Consider the following 18,264-nt stretch of genomic DNA (forward strand, 5'->3'; position numbering starts at 1 on the left):
GTGGAATAAGTTTCGATGGTCGTGTTATGCCACTACTGTAATCGAAAATTTTTAGTCAGAAAAGGATGACACTTCCTATGATTCATTCTTTTTTTTCATAGGTCATGCCTGAAAACTCACCGGGCCTGGGGACATATCTAAGGTCATATTTGTTTTTAATTCTTCCAGTTTCATTGTTTTAAGAAATTTCCATGAATTACAAAAGAATATGACATTAGTAATGCCCCAAGGAGTTTTGGCGATTTTTATTAGCCAAGATTTTGTTTTTTCTTTCATCTTGCGGGCCTTTTTTGTGTCGTTTCAAACTTTGCGGCATCTTTAAACGCTTACGAGTCGATGATATAGGGATTACTTTTCTGACATAAGTCCTGAGTAAAATAATTTTGGTTTTACGTGATTAAAGCGTAAGCTGTAAATACTGGAAGCAGTTTATTGATAAGTTTGATATTTTTCCTTTTACTCCGACAATGTCACCGCACAGGCTACTGCCTATTTCACGCCTTTCAATGAAATGAAGTTCCCAAATTCGCAGACTACGCTTCTAAATATTCTTTCAATATATTACAAGAACAGTACCCTGTGGGAAGGCTGCAGTAGATGCTCATCTGTTGGCGTCTATGGTACCAAAAACGTGAGCCGCAAAAGGGAGTACAGAGAAACCAATCCAAGCAGACACCCGAAGCCTTCTTGAGGCCATTATTCAAATATGTTTTCAAGAACTGTTGAAAAAAAATTGGTGCTGTAGTGCAATAGCTCTGTCCAGTTACCTGTATAATCAAAATGGAAGGGTGTCTGCCTTTCACCTTTACAGGTTAGGTACCTAAGGAACAAATATGTGTTATAATGTTCAAGTGCAAGGTCTGCATGCTTCGTTGAGGTCTTGTACTCATCCCTATGTAAAAAAAAACAGGTTTGATGCCTCGCATTTTTTTCTCGTGGCACAAGGACCCATTACACTGCAGTTTATCTCTTGCGGTAGATTTAATCTGTGTGTGGTTTCGAAACAAATGAAAGCGGGAGCTTAATTTTCCGGAATACCTTCTCTGAAAACTTCAGTGCCGAAAAGCTGATAAAAAGCAAATGCCTAACCCACAATGCATTTTTCTTATTTCAATACCGCGCGAGCGAAAAATTTTACACCTTGGGGAGGGAGCGACTCTGCATTGAAGAGCACCACTTTCTTGTCTGCTACAAAATGCACAACGTAGAGAAGGGTAGGAATGAGCACAAAACACTCTCCGCGTTTCATTCAAACTTTAAATTGACGCTAGGGATGAACTAATTGCGGAAATCGGACCCTAGAGTAAATACCCACTGCGATAATTTTTTTATTTCCCCCTCATTTGTGTCGTACATTAGGAGGTGGACATATGTTTGTGACCATTTTACATAGTTTTGATGCGGGGGTGATTTTCAGACATTTCTTTTTCATCTTCCCGCTAGTTTTGCACGACAGACTGCAAAGCATTCTTCAATAGTAGCACGGTGTCAAGAAATATCAAGTGCTTCTTTACGCTATCACCTCCCGAGTAATTTTTTTTTATTGATTCCATAAAACGACGAACAGAGTGAACATTCAGTGTGAATAACGGGTGGTCTTTCAGCTACAAAAAAACCAACGAACAAGAATACACGACGAGTGTAATAATAAAGTACTCATTACTGTAGTTACAGCTCCCTTTAAAAATCGTGATAATGATTGCACGATGTTTCTCCGTTCAAACAAACTTCGAATTCACTTCTGCTCTAGAATAACACTATTAAGATTGTTAAAAATCTTGACATTCGTCGCAAGGCTAGTTGGGATGAACTGCAAGCACTGCAAAGTACCTCTCACTGCAACTACGCACAGTGCTGAGCACAAGACCATTCTAAGAATGAATAAATTGCAAAGCACTGCATATTGCAAAACCCTCCACTACAGACTGTTCTGACACAGCGCCTAGTGTGCGGTGACCGCAGCTGATTTCACGTAATAATTCTGAAATAAAATTAACCCAGTTTTTCACTGCAGCGTGTTGTAACCATTTTTCTTCCCAGTAAAAGGTCTTTTCTGCCGTAAATATTCCGAAACTTTCCTTCTGTGTATTAAATTACTGTATCTGCACAAAATATTTCCACATAACAATGTTCATTTGGGGGCTTAAAATGCAAAATGGCATAAAAAACGCACATTTGGTTACGTTCTTCGTACTGTTGCTATTTACATAATTATAGTGTAAAGCAAAATAAATGCAGAAACAAAAATGAAACTCATTATTGCAAATATAAAGTGGCTTCAGTTCCTAACACTCCAGAAGCGTCAATCTTTACACAAATTATGCTCTTCCTAAACCGGGGTTCTTATACGTAAGACATACTGAAACATAACAGGGAACTTTTCACCTAAGCTGCGATCTTTGTCGCCGGTAAAAACACAAATCACTCTCTCTTGAACCTATAACGAGGATATCAGAATGGTAACACTTTTTCACTCTTTAGTGGAAGCTTACCGTTAGCAACGGGCATCCGGGGGCCGCACAACTATCTCGGGGCACTTAGCTGAGAATTACACTGAATATTACTTGAGTCCACATTCGCGGGCACAACTACACTGCTAGTAAGAGTGATTTTTATAAAGTGAACCACTATTTTCAACATACTAGTGCCTTCCGTTGTACCTAGGCATTCCAAATCTAGTAAAATACGATGAGTAGCACCAATTTATAGCCCATCAATGTTTTATAAGGCCAGTTACGACAAAGAGAAGGCATTGGACGTCATTCATCACCAGCTGACTGACTGAAAAAAAGCAGTGAAACCGACGGGGTCACTGCAAAAGCGAGGACTACGAAATGCATTAACATGCTTGCTGCAATATTTCTTTGAGCATCTGCTACTGGAGCGCAGGCGAATTGCACGCTTCACAGCTAAGTCTTTTCGGCACTTTTCGCAGCCGTTGCAGTTTCCGCCGTTTCGGCTTTCTGGGTATTGGCGAGAGGGTTGGTACTTTGAAATACTCATCTTAGAGTACGGACCTGCGTTACGTAACGAATAAGTTATACGGTATAAGCTTCTATAAGGAGCGCACCTCGAGCTATATCACTGCAACAAAAATGCTCCGCTGTACAAATTCGCTGGTAATGCATTGCCGGAGGGTTTTCCGCAACACAAGGTACGGACTAAATGTCAGAAACAGAGACTCCGTATGACGATTGTCACATTCTTGGTAACGGAACGTTACGCCATGCTATGCACGAGAACGTAATGATTTTTGCACTATGAATGCTGCTGCTTTGTTCTTATTAAAGGTTCTGCAACATGTATACATATTTTCTCCATTCACTCGGCAGCCATTTCATCTAGAGCGGAAATTATCTGTATTGTAATTGTCTACTTTCTGTAGTACATGATCATGAGTCTTCGTATAGCTTCTGCCCACAATGTTCACTGCAGATATAGCCGTCCAGGTGCCAAAGCAATAAGTATTATGTACAAGACTTTACGCATATTATGTATTGCATACGTACAAAGAATGCAGCTTAGAATGAGAGCAGTAAGTGTTTGGGTGAGTACAAGTACATACGTTTTATTTTTATGACAAACTACACACACTGTAGCTCTGCACATAGCTGTCAGATCCATCTGAAAAGCATAAAAAAATCCTGATTTAGTAGTCACACAACACCAGTTATAAATTTCACAAATACATTTGAACCATCGGCTTGCGTAGAAGCTTGCAAAAGCCATTCGCTGAGAGCCAAACCGTTATGAATCATTGCCCGAAATTCATTTCTCATAGCAGTAAACAGTAAAAACCACAGGTCCAGAAAGAAGCCGACAAAATGCGCTTGCCCAGGCGGAACTGTGTGCATAAAAGTCTTTACGGTTATATATCATTTTCAGCAAATAGAAAAGAGCTGAGAATGGGCGCCAAATACCAATTCAATGCAGATGCCTTTCAGTACATAGCACTCAATGCACAACTTAGCGAGCAAGGAACATTGGTAACATCTGAAAAAGGTCAGACTCGTGCCCACAAGCATGATGATGATTGTGATATATTATGGCGCAAGGGCATCTGAGGCCAAAGAGCGCCATGGCACAAGGTATTTTCTTCATCTCAAGGTGGGGACAAACACCCATTCCCCAAGCATCTCACCCCAAAGAAGCTGAGAACCAGGCCAGGGGAAAGCTGGTACCCATTGTATCAGCGGTGGGCACCCGGCACTTGTCCACAAGCAATCAGGATCCGTGTTCTAAGTTTGTGTCATAATAAAAGTGTCATAATCTGCCGCAACGGGCACACCCGATTGGTCGGTAATGCCGGAAGTGGAAGTGGTGCTTCGGATGCATCGAAAAGGGTCGAAGAAACTGGACGGTGACGTCAAACACATAACGTAAGCAGCAGATGCTCGTCAGCCAACATAATGGCGCTCTCTGAAGTGGAGCTTTTCGCTTTGAAGTGAACTCGTCGATGTTACTGTGCTTTTCGGCCCGTGAACTGGATATAAACTGGGTACGGGACTTTCGCATCGTCTTGTCTTGCCTATAACAAATTGGATGGACATTAAATTCGGCCTGTTTTTTATTTCGTTGCACGATTAGGTAGCTCCTAGGCATAACGAGCACCGGTTTGTCGCAGAAATTGTTCTCTTCATTTAAATTCGATAGCCCCACTAGTTATCACTAAGTTATCTCGTCTGCGCGTGTTGAATGATGTAACATAAAGCAAAACTACCCTCTATACTTGTGTTTACTGCGCACAAATATGCATTTGCTATTCTAGAGCTCTCTATTAGCTGTTGAAGCGTCCTGCAAAATGTTCGTGTATAATGTCTACCAGCGTGAAACCACTAACGTGCACGGATGTTCAGTCGCCAAAGATGCGCTGCTACACCGAAGCGTTTGACATGCCAGAGGTGGTTTTTTGGTGTCCCTTACGGTTCTCGGTAGCTGCGATGGTGTGGCTCTGCATCACTGAGCTCACAAGTTAGCTTGCAAGTTAGATTTAAGGCGTCAATGGGCATGCGTGCGCTTCGTACCATGAAAACTATGAGACCCCTGAAAAGTTCATCTCCGAAGTCTCCCAGCGCATATATCAACAGAAACACAGTAAGGTTTTCAGCTCATCCTTTTTATTGGCAGGGACTGCATAAAACTAATGAAAAAACATTAATTACCGTCTGTACAATCATCCGATCACAGCACCAATTTACATTCAGCGGTGTTGCAGATGGCAAGTCGTCAGTGAGTCTTCTTTCAGCCCAGCACGAAGCGCACATTATGCAGCGAGTAAGTGCATGCTACAAATTTTCCTCTCTGTTTCCTTTTTCTCAAGATAAATGTAAAACGCCGTGCTGTGCGAGCAAGCTAGCTGCCTTTTATTAACCATCGGCGATCGATGGCTGTAGATGCCAGCTTCTGTCACTGAAAAGCCATGCGTGGTTGCGTGCAATGTTTTCTTCTTTACGTGCACCTCCGGCCTTTACGGTGCAGAAAAGAGTACCTGAACAATAATGTTTGTATTTGCTGAATTCAATTAGGTAAATAAAGCAGCTTTGATATTACTCCTCTACAGTGGAATCCGATGCACAACCAAGCTTGCGGCTGAATGTTTCTTCTGTCGCATTCTTTCTCTCGGCAAAGAGCAAAAGCGCCGCTGGATGTTTCGCTGCGGAAAATGCAACGCAGTGACATACTGCTACTGCTCAGTCACAACCGCACCAACATCCGCTTCTGACCAATCAGGTGTGGCCGCTGCGGCAGATTATGAGGCTTCTTATTAAGACACAAACTCGGAATACGGCCCCAGAAAGCGCACTTCCCCCAACATTATGTTTTCAATCATAGTTTCAATTACCTCAGAATGTGCAAGGAAATGTACTAATATCTGATGTAAGTGAAAATGCAGTCACTCGTACTGGTTGCAGCTCACTAAGGCATTCCAATATTTCTGCAGTGTGCCTCACGAGGAACGGATGCTGAAGTTTCCAGAAAGGGCTCTTTGCAGAAATTTAACTGAAGGCTGTTGCCACGTGAACCTTTTCAAAATGATTACCAAGAAAGACGAAGTTTCCTCAAGTGTCTGATGCAAAAGAAGGATGGAGGCATGAGTCTTTCTGCTTCTTGAACAGCTGTGATAAGTTTTTTAGAGGTACTGCTTGGCGCAGTTGCAGTATCCTCCTACATACATATTGTGAAAAAATTTTATATTGGAGATATATCTCGCTAGCAAACATTTTGGCAGTAATGGAGAAGCAAAAAGACCCATATCCTACGCCTTTTTTTGTGACACTAAAGGAAGGCTCGCCTTTTAGGGTCATCGATTACGAAGAGGTCCATGTGGCAACAAACTTTGAGAGAATTTCTGCAAGGGCTCCGTGTTATGAAGTTGAAGCCTAAGAATTTCTGATTAGGTGCCCTGTAGATATATCCCAACACCTCATTGAGCTGTTGCCGGGCCCTGTGAGTGCACTGTCATTTGACATCAAGGGTATGTACTTTTCCTCGCTACATGCAGTAATGATGTATATGTCAAGTGAAAGCATAAAAAACTTCTAATAAATGCAACACGGACAATTGAGCTAGTCGGTACATCTTTGCAAACTTTCGAAAGCGCTGCAACAGGGGACACAAAGAGAAAGACACGAAGGCGCTTGTCCTTCGTGTCTTTCTCTTAGTGTCCCCTGTCGCAGCGCTTTCAAAGGTTATCTAAGTGCACTTCCAGATTTCTTGCAAAGAAAAGAACAAGTCTGGCCATGCTCAGCCGTTGCCTTTGCTTCTTGCTCGAGTTCTACAGTGAGTACTACGTAATGACAGAAGGTGTCTGCATCAACTCATGTTAAACACCCAACCTGTACGACCGTCTTGCATTACATGACAGGCAACTTTATAACACCCTTCAGGCACAGAGTGTCATCAGGGTCAGTATGTTCTGTTAGCTTCCTGCTCCCGTGGCTCCTGCTGTGTTTTCTACTATTAAAATATTTATTACCTTCATTCGCCACTTCATGAAGCCTGAATGTGCTACACTGGGCAGCTCCACGCGTCGTGCAGTAACCTGGCCATTTTTTTCATTCATCGGAGGCACTCAGCTCGAAAGCATTGCTTACTATATTCAGTAGATAAGTGTACATGTGAGACACATCATTAATAACCAATTCTCACAGCGGTATCTCGTGCAATATCTAAATGCTACTCACATTTTGCTTAAATTTTTAAGATACACCCTTAGATTAAAACATAATTTGCCTACATAAGCAGAAGCACAGCATCAAGGTACTCACCAATTGCCTGAAGAACTGTGCCCAAGTTCTCGTGCCATCATGAATAGAGCACACTACCCACGTCTTCATCATGCCATGCCACTCCAGCACTTTGGTAGCAATTTTCCTCTAAAAAAAGAGTAGTTTTGTTTACGTTAGACTGGTCATATTTAATTTTACTCTACACTACGTACTTATCATTGTACTGCCACAGACAAAACAATACCAATGATCATCACGCTTTGAAAATAATCTTATATGATCAGAAATTTTGGTGTAATTAATATGTTCTTAGAAATTCTGATTGACATAAACCTGACAAAATATTATTTCAGAAAATCTGGCATAACAAAAGACCCTAGCCAGATAACCTGGACAAATGTTTTCAGTTGCACAAAATGTACAATCTAGCGGGTTTCACTTTTACGAACGGAATTTCATGCTGCAAACATCTAGGTGAAAAAAATTTCAACCTTCAATCCTGTATAAAGGAAATAAAATTCCTCTGGTTTTTTTCACAAGCTTCTGCAAGTGCACAGCTCAGTGAATCTACTCTACAAGTACGTGAATCTATCAGCACGAGACAGGGACGAGAAAGGAAACAGAACAGGCACTGACTCGCAACTGAAGTTTATTGAAGTGAACAGGGAGTATACAGAAAAGCCAAACAACACCACAAACCACACAATCACTCATAAGCTACATCACAACGTAAGTAAAAGATTGCACTGAACATTCCTCTCACTTAGATAGTCCAACTCGCTACGTGTTAACGCTATGGATGACAGCACACTCACACATTTTAAACCGAGTCATAAGATGTGTCTAGCCTCGATAAATTTCCGGCTAATTTGCTCTGAACGTATCGCCAATATGCATGTTGACGAAAGGAATGGCTAGCAGCTTTCACATCCCCTTTGCAATATACAGATAAGGTAGAACAGCTACTAATATCCAAATACCTCTTGTACTCCTGTAGTCTCACATTGATACACCTTCAAGTTCCAACAACATAAACCCAACCACATGATAATGGTATCCAACACACCACATACATTTAGCAAGGCACATATATGTTGCCATGTTTCACTCTACACATGTGCTTTTCCCGAATTAAATTAAAAACGTTATTAACAATTTTACACATTCTAGACAACTTATTAGGCGCCGAGAACACCATTTTTTTGTCATAGCTTCTGGCCACATTTTTCAAATTTTGCGACAATCTATATAGGTACAGTAACACAGTCAGTCTTTTGGCATCTCACTGGCTGGCCCCAGCCTGATTCTGCCAGTCTCTGCGAAGGGGTTTTTCAGTTTTAACATGCTAAAGGAAATAATGGCGCAGCATCAAGTAACAAGGACAGCACGCACACACACAAGTGCCAACCATGAAGCAGATACAGAATCCAAGAGTACGTGCTTGACATTCAGCGTTGATAGTCAAGGAAACGAGGAAACACGGATTTGAACACTCAAGATTGAACGAGCCTGATCCTTGGCTGCCAACGCTGAATGTCAAGCACGCGCTCTTGGATTCTGTATCCGCTCCAAGGTTGGCACTTGTGCATGGGTGTGCTCTCCTGTTGCCCTCGTTACTTGATGCAGCGCCATTCTTACCTTTAGCATGTCTGACCAACTTGCCCAATCTTATAAGCTCAGCTTTTACAATTTATTGAACGCTCCTGCAACAGCATGGTTGGGAAATCATGCTTTCGTTAAGCTTAGAATTTTAACTTGAAAATCAGTTGTCATGCTGTGAAAGCATGGCTTCACCAATACCGAGCCTAGACTTGACAACACAATGCTATCTTTCACTAGCTTAGAATGGTTCAACCAAGTCAAGCAGCTGCTTAACACTCCTGGGTGAATATCGCCAGCACAAATGGCATGTGCAGAACATCAAGTTAAGGTTCAGAAACCGCAGCTCTTTTTGTTGGGACATTTTCTCCAAGGTAAACCTAAGACAAAGGCCTTGCTCCTTAAACAACTTCACAATATGTACAGGTCCCACACTATCGCAACCTTTGTAAAAGACCAGAAAATCATAGATGTAGCGAAAGATTTTCTTGGAAATCATTCGATCCACCCTGCTTAAGAGAATATTGCTTAGCACAGGGGCAACCTTCGAATCGATACATTTAGCAGACTTTTGAACATATGCCGCACAGCCATACTCCACAAACATGCTCTTAACTTCAAATAAAAAATATTAGACACCCGTTCCTAAAGACAAGCTTATTGTTGTCCTCCGATATACACATTCATAAGCTTTCACAAGGTCTTCATACGGGATAGAGTAAAACAGTTCTACACCGACACTAATCGCAAGACAATCCGCTGGATTCTCATTCTTAAGATACTCAACCACACTGCGAATTAAGTACATGAAATGGATCTTCAAGGCGCGAAATAGACAGATGCTTTTGCTAATAAGCGGAAACAACTTTGCATGAACCCTTTTCTGAAATTTTTCTGAAGAGCATGTTATTGAATAGCATTTATTTGAAGAGCATATCTGTAGAGTATCCCAATGCGGCACGTGTTCTAAAATCTGCTATATGTAGTGGTTGGAATGTTGGCCTTGTGCTAAGCGATATGTTCTTAAGCAAGGTGGATAGAATAATCGTCAAGAACTTGCATATTCACCTAGGAGTGTTAAGTTGCTACTTGGCTACAGGTCGAGCATTCCAAGCTAGTGAAAGATAGCATTGCACTTTCTAGCCTGGGCTCAGAATTGATTAAGTTATCCTTTCACAGCATGACAACAAGTTTCCAAGAGCAGAATTTAAAGTTAACGAACGCAGGATTTCCCAACCATGTTACTGCAAGAGCATATGATAAATTGTTAAAAAGCTGAAACAATTTTGCAATGACCGGCACAATCAGGCTGGGCCCAGCCAGCGAGATGCCAAAAGACCGGTTGTGTTACCTGTGTACATAGATTGTCGCACAATTTGAAAAATGTGGCGAGGACGTACAATGTAAAAGTGGCTTTCACCGCCCCGATTATGTTGTCTAAAATATGTAAAATTTTAAGAATAATTCAGTCAATGTGGCTAAATAAAAGTACACGTGTAGAGTGAAATGTATATGTACCTTGTAAAATGAATGTGGTATCATACTATCATCTTGTGGTCAGGTTTACGTAGGTGAAACTGGAAGGTGTATGAATGTAAGACTACAGGAGCACAAGAGGGTAGGGGTTCTAACTTGCCTGTACATTGTAAGGGATGTGAAGGCTGCTACCCTTTCCTTTTGGCAACACACATTTTGGAAGTAAATTTGGAGAGATAAAATGGGAGATTATCAAGGCTAGACACATCTTACGACTCCATGACGAATGTGTGAGTGTGCTGTCTATCGTGTAAACATGCAATGAGTTGGACTATCTCAATCAGGAAAATGTTGAGGGCGATTTTTGACTCATGTAGTCCTGTATGCTTATCTGTAACTGTGTGGTTTTGTGGTGTTGCTTGGCTTTATATATATTCTGTGTTCACATCAATAAACTTTAGTCGTGGGTCAATGCCTGTCTTGTCTTCTTTCTCGTCCCTGTCTTTCGCACTGGTAGATTCACCGCGATGACTCACATCTGCAGAAATCCAAGACATGACATTTTCCTCTTCACACTCGAGGTTCAGCGCATAATACAGCAAAGGCTTGTCAATTCCAAGAAAAGTTCATGGCTCCATTTAACACTGCATCCTGCTTACAAGACACAGAGCAGCATTCATTGTAGATTCTACCTGCGACACAGAAAGCAATGTTTCAGTCTGAGTGAACTAAACTAGAAAAGAAGCACAAAATATATATAGCAAAATAACTGAACTGAAAGAAATAGAGGGTAGTGTAATTGTGAACACACTGATATATTGCATGCAAGATATATGCATGATATATTGTGATATTTAACACTGCTACCATTGCCTTAGCCAACTACTTCATAAATAACAAAAATTCAGTATCACAAAAATACTGATACAGTACTATTAGTGTTAATAGTAGCAGTGCAGGTTCCATGACAAAAAGGGGGCCCCATTGCTCCGTGTCATTCCCACAGCAGGCTTGTGACCAATGGCCAGTGTAAAGGAAAGAGGACGAATGACTGAAAAGAGAAAGAGCCAGGGGGAAGGAAGATAGGTATAGAAGGACTTAAGATATGAGAGGCAAATAAGGTTGTTTAGACAGTAAGCACAAAATAAACATTACCACACAAGTAAAGACACACAGGACAAACCATATATATCATTGTGCAGAGTAGAAAACTTGACGTCATTTAGCCCAAAATATGTTTTCAATATAGTTGTGCGATAAAGTGATTATAATTATTAATAGCATAACTGACCGAGCGAAACCAAAATAGGGATGAACAGGGAAGTCAATATAGAAATTAAAAGAAGAAAATGGACTTTCCAGGGCATACGATGCAGAGAATCAATCACCAATGGTATCATAGGGCAACAGAATGACTTCAATGGATTTTAATGGCAAAAGGGCATCTGTGGCCAAGGAGTGCCCCAGCACAAGTTAATTTCGTCAACTCAATGTGAGATCAGAGACCCATTTCCCAAGCATTTCAATCCAGGTAAGCCGAGCACCAGGCCTGGAAACAGCTTGCACACATTTTATCGCAACAAAATGAATTTCACCCGAAAAAAGTATAGCAGGATCTAGCTGATTATACGCTCCCTAGATAAGATTAGGAGATTTCTTAGGATAGTGTGGCATGCAGCTGGTGCAAGACACAGACACTAAGCTGGAAGAGGCCATTGTCATGAGGTGAATGTAAACTAAGGGATGAGGATAATGAAATTCGCTACACTCCTGCTCGAGCTGTTCAGAATCAGCTCATGTTTCGTGCTTCAAAAAGAGGCAAGTTTGCTTAGTGTGAGAAAAAAAAATATAAGTTCACCGAAGAACTGGTATCTTGCGGTATCAGGCTGCAGGTGCAGATGAATTAACCCTGCCTCAGAGAAGAGCTACATAGAGCACAAAGCATTTTAGGCCAATCCTACACTGACAGCTCTTAAACATTTTAAAACTGTTTTTCATTGCACAAACAATTATACCCAGTTTGTGTTGGTCATGTGATTACGTTAGTGAGGCTCTCCTAAACATTCTAGCCAGAGCTAAACTACAAGCTGCCTCAACTTAGTTTCTATAGCAACAATGAAGAACTTAATCACAAATGCAGGCTACTCAAGTAGAAGTTTTATTGTTCATGGTGTGCCCTACAAGTTTTTAATTATACTGAAAAGTAATAGAGTGGAGTGTTTGTGTCACTAAAACTAATCCTCAACAACAAAGAGAACACAAGAAAAATGTAATCACAAATTGCCGAAAACTGAAATGTTTGACAGAACAAAAATGAAAAGAAAACCTTTCCACAACTGGAAGCAAACGAGGTGATACCGAGCACACATTTGAAAATTGTTTCACCCAAATCCCCAGTCTGGTGCTCTAGCACTTGTCAGCCAGCATGTCATGAAATGTACCTTATTTCTGGTAGCTGTAAAGAGTATACAGTTGATCCGGCATTTTGATATGTGAACAGTAACCCTCAATGACCACGATGCTGAATGCTTTCAAGAGGCTCTTCTAGTAACAAGACTGCAGGGAAGCACTTAGCAATTATGCTGGCTTAATAATGCAAACCGTTAACCTGAGAGTTTGCTAGCACGCAACTCTGAGATAACTCCTAAAGTGTTGCAATCGAATGCAAAAAAACGGCTGCCTATTTTATAAACAACAGTCAAGAGGCTGCAATGCAATGTCACGACAAAAGTGCTGCAATACAGCAACAGCAACAGAATGTACTTTAAGCAACACAGTAAAACATGACCTTTTATCCTTATCAGAATTTAAATGTTTGTTTTCCTTGCTCCCTTGCAAAATTATGTTTAGATCGTGAAAGCGCTCAAAAAGACAAGCATACAGAAAGAGATGGCCACACAGTGCGCTTATTTCCAGTGTCTTTTTGAGCTCGTCCACGATCTAAACATGGTTACCCAACTAGCGTAAACACTGCCGTTATTCCAAAATTAAGCCCTTCAAAAAGTGGGAGCCCCTTTCACCATACAAGGTACACCATAACTAATCCAACACTTTTTTTGTGTTTTCTCTAAGAATAAACACTGCTAGAGGGATTTGAAATAATACTTGTCTTTTCGACTCTACGAATGTAACATGCAAGTGTTCAATGAAATGACCATCTGCCCATCTTGATTATTGCTCGAAATCAGAGTATAATGCACCATGAAGGGTAGGCTCTGCTTGATTTTTGTTTTCCAAATGTAGCATATACCTGCAACCCTTCTGCTGGCTTGTATGCAGCAGGTTTGTCTAGATAGGTGAATTGTGGTTTTGCAATAAAGATGAAATGATACTTGGGAAGTGAATGGCTTTCTAAAATGCATTTAACATACATACAGGGGCTTTAACAGCACCTGGTGTAAGCAACATCAGTAGTGGGACCGCAGCAGTGGCCTAGTGGTCTCAGCATCCGCCTCGCAAGCGGGAGGTGTGGGGTTCGATCCCCAGTGCCACCGGGTAACCAGCGGTGATAGAGTGGGTACAAGCTTTCCCCTTATCTGGTGCTCGGCTTATTTAGGGTGAAATGCTTGAGAAATGGGTCGTTTAAATGGCCAGTTTAAAACTTGAAATAAACATGCTCCAATATATACACAAAATTATTTGTGTGCTCTCTCTTACATGACATCAGTCAATCGTATCATAGTGTTGGTAGTACACGAAATGCATGTGCAGAACAGATGCATGCCCTGTTTTTGTTCATACCTTACCTGCTATGTGCTGTCATGGCCTGTTATGTGCTGTGAAAGAAACAGTTGGTGAGCAATGTATTGCAGCCTTTCTTCTGGAGGAATTTGAATCATGTGAAGTACAGCTGAAAGAAATTGTTTCATACATAAGTATATTTCATGCAACACAACAAAAAGTGCACAGCCCCATGATGAGTTGTGGTTTAAACTAATAGCGAGCATTTTACTACTCTAACATATCATGGAGGTCAGTGATGCTGCAGGCACAAAACTAAATATTGTGACGTAACAAGAGCTAATATGAACAATCATGCCTTTAAGAGATATTTTCAATACACATTCTCCTGAATGAACTAAAGTTATCCTTAGGAGCATTCAGAGGAAGACAACTGTGTTAAATGCCATTTGCCAGAATAGGCCTTTTATGAACCAGTTGCAAATATAAAGAATCTGACTTTAAGACCACGCTATGCATGCTCTAACACAAAAGTAGTTGCATACAAGCAATTTGTATACTATACGCCAAGTTTTATGGTAGGTCTGTATTGCACAATTTTTACGAAAGGTAGTGAAAAGTATCTGCCATAAAACACACCTCTGCCTGCAGAAACCAACAAATAAATACTGGGTTTTTAAGGTGGGAAAGAATTTACAAAGTATGTTCTGAGGTTTTGAACTTCAGGCTAGTTATTTGAAAAATATCAATCCCCAACCTGCAATGATTGAAGTTTCAGGAAATAACATTTCCATTGTAACAACGGAAACGATCTCTTATTTGAGGAACGACTTTTCAAAAGCCTGCGTTTCATGGCTGCTGTCAAGGAGCCCTGATAAACAGAAACCAGTCACGACGCACAACCAAGCCCCCATAGCACTTTTTCAACTATACGCTAATGATGTACCTTTAAAGTAAGTGTTAAGCAATACAAATACAAATCCTTTGATTTCCTTCATGATTTATCACTGGTGTATACATACAAAGATAACCGTACAAGATGTGGAGTGCATGGTAGACAGTAGGCTGATGGTTTCTTGACACTCACAAAGTGAACAAGGGAAGGAAAAATCTCAGGGTGCTTGCTTGCCGACGTTTTGACAAGCCGAATTATTTTTGTCTGGGATCAACATATCCAGAGAAAACTTAGAATCCCTCAAGTACAGGGTTGCCCACTCTTAGTGCAAACATGCGAGCACATGGCTGAACTCTTTGCAGGGCAACTGCGTCTGACATTGCCGCACATCGAAGTGAAGTAACAGATGACACGAAGCACCACATCCAGGTGCATCTCCTCCTGCGCCATTCTGCAGCGACGAGTGGCTGTGTCGCACGCAGTGGACCTCTAAAGAGTGCAGCCATGTGCTCGCATGTTTGCACTAAATGTGGCCAGCGCTGCACATTCCGGAATTGGCGTAATTATTTAAAAAGGCCTTGCACATGGTCACAGGTTTCCCAACCCATAATTTCCCCCTACAATCCTGCTTTTTTTAATTTATTGTTATACTTTAACCTTACGCCCTGCACCTCCTGATGCCACTTCTCCAAAACTTGGCTTCCCCACTCCCCCCCCCCCCTTTTTTTTGCCTTTTCTGCGAACCTGCCCTCATTTTCTCTGTTTCCTTGAAATTATTTTGCCCCCCCCCGTGGTATTTTATTCTGCCATGCTGCTTAATTCCTTTATCCTAGTTTTTCAGGTAAAGGCAGCCAGCCATACCAAGCCACCTGTAGCGGCTGGACACAAATCCTTTCAAGCCCACTATCTCCACGCTCAACACCCCGGAATTCCTTTCTACTGAGCTGGCCTTTTCTTTTCACAGTTTTGCAGGTCGACCGGTTAATCTTCTTTAGCAGCCATCATGCCTGGACTAGGTTCACACTCCCCATCATAACGCCCTTCCCATATCGCACCCTCGTCACACACACCAGGCCTTTCTCCTTGAAGTGAAAACCTTATTTGAACTCCACCAATGATGAACGCTTTTCCAGACAAAGACAAGTCCTCTTGTCGAAACGTCAGCAAGCACCGAGGCTTTTCCCTCCCTTATTCAGTTTGTGAGATACCAGGAATAGGTGTTCAAGCAGCCATACCACACTAATACCCGTCACACGGGCACTGCAAAGGCCTTTGAGAAACAGGTCCTTATATCCAAAGGCTTAAGGAGTGCAGCTACATGGCACAAATGTTGCGCCTTCGCCCCTAAGGGCTTTGGAGGCGAAGGCGCTCGTCAAAGACCTTTCGAGCGGAAAGGCGCCTTCGAGAACCTGTGATTGCAGTGCCATCCAACGTCGAAATGTAAAAGCAATAAAAAAAAAGATACAGCTAATAATGTTTGAAAATAATTTTTTTAAATATGAAAGGTGTGTCTGGCTTTGGTTTTTGTATGGGTGTTTATGTTATATGTTCAGATTTCAAGACAGTGAAAGTGCAGCAAAATCGAGCACCCTTAGTGGCCAATGCAATACACGTACAAAACCTGCTGCTGCTGATGAGAGTAGCTGTTGCAGTAGATTTAAAGAAGCAATCAGAATTTAAAAAATTGTCTAAGCTCAATGAATGAACAGAATACGGCACTTTAATTTTAAAACACTCACTTCAGCCACCTCGAGCACAGCAGCAGGTACGAAGCCTGAACGACTGTTTCCCCCTTAGGCTGTACCGTGCAGCTGCGTCACTGCTCCTTTAAGCTTTCACTCCTTTGGTGAAAAATGGTGCCTATGCTGGAAAAGCCTTCAAGGAATGCCGTGCGCCAGGGGTATAAAGCACATTTCTATGTGACACGACAGACTCATTGCCTTTAGTACTGACCACATTCTGAATCATGCTTTGGTGGCTTAGTATATCAAAATACTGGACATGACAAAAACAGCTAGTTAGAGAGGCCTATTATTTGCTAAAGGAGAAATTATAACATTCTCCTAAAATAATGAAAAGAAACCACCAGCATTGACATCAATGTACAATTTGGCTGCAACATACAAGCTGCAACATACAAGCCCTAACATGACAATCTAGTTAAACGTAAATTCACTTTTCGCACTTAAAAATTGCATGCATTATTTCTAGAAAGCGCGAGAACAGAAGCTCATACATAGTGCCAAAGAAAAGAGTGCCTGACAGTACCACTCATGAGGTGTTTATCGGTAACTGCAATGAGCAACGCTATGTAAATGGCAATCCAGAGTTGCAGAAAATCAGAAGCGCAATTCAATTGAGACCTAGTCTGGGATCTGAGTGGAATGGCCGTCATTACTTTAGCAACAAAATGATACTGTACCAATGATACCTGAAGCAGAATAGCTTTACCCCTTGCAAGTCCCGCACTATGCCCAGTACCAAGGTAGTGCTAAAAGTAGCCTGAATCTTTCAACCAACAGTAAGCACGTGAAGTAAAAGAGGACAAATTTGATGGTTACATTGTTTCACTTCTTATGGGGCTATAGACACCAAATTTTTCCTTGCGTGTTTTCTTCTTACAAACTATGCGTTAGGAATTCGTATACATGGAGTACCCAGTGGTATTCGTGTACGACCACTAAATCATTTATAATTGATTTTGTTCTGAACGCCGTTTCGGTTTAATCAGTCGAACAATTACTGTGACACGTAGTTGGTGTTTAGGTCACATGGGGCATAAAAAACGGGCTATATAATTGCTGACACCTCAGTTTTTGCCATTCCAGGTACTAGAAGAGGATGGTTTAAATGTCGTAGTGAATTAAAACAACATATTGGCACTTATATTAGTTTTCTAGTGCATCACGCGACCAAAATATAAACCTGACGTCACAGTCGCCCTTCACTTGACGAAATCGAAACAGCATAAGCAAAGAAATTCAATTATAAATTATTTAGCAGTTGTATAAAACTACCACCCAGTAATCCATGTATTATGTCCAACAAATCATTTGACAGAAGAAAATGCTCAATAAAATCAACTGTCTATAGTCTTTTCAGCACACTATGATAAGGCAACAGGTTATCATTCAAAATTTATTTGCCATGCTGTGATACTGGGTCACTTCAGTGATTTTCAATATTCCTGAAAGTTCATACTTCTTGCTCATTCCATTCACCCGATATTATTTGTACAGTGACCTTTTCTGGCCACTGCCTGTGCACAAACATCAAGGCATCAGTCACGAACAAAGATGGGTGTTAAAGACTGATTGAGAACATAACGAAAAAGTTTAAAAACCACTAGGTTTTTTTGTTCTCAGAAGGCTACAGAATTCGTTT

General features: G+C 41.2%; 1 long non-coding RNA gene across 1 annotated transcript in view; it reads right to left on the reverse strand.

Moving 5' to 3' along the window:
* Positions 1-7,265: 7,265 nt before the first annotated feature.
* Positions 7,266-18,264, reverse strand: part of LOC144106802 (uncharacterized) — a 92,541-nt gene continuing 81,542 nt past the window's right edge. Inside the window, exons 7-10 of the long non-coding RNA XR_013309118.1 lie at positions 14,051-14,154; positions 11,238-11,355; positions 10,841-10,996; positions 7,266-7,376 (exon numbers count right to left, since the gene is read on the reverse strand). This is a non-coding gene — a long non-coding RNA (uncharacterized LOC144106802). The remainder of the gene's footprint in view (positions 7,377-10,840; positions 10,997-11,237; positions 11,356-14,050; positions 14,155-18,264) is intronic.

The sequence above is a fragment of the Amblyomma americanum genome, chromosome 10, assembly GCF_052857255.1.
Source record: "Amblyomma americanum isolate KBUSLIRL-KWMA chromosome 10, ASM5285725v1, whole genome shotgun sequence".
NCBI classification, from domain to species: Eukaryota; Metazoa; Arthropoda; class Arachnida; order Ixodida; family Ixodidae; genus Amblyomma; species Amblyomma americanum.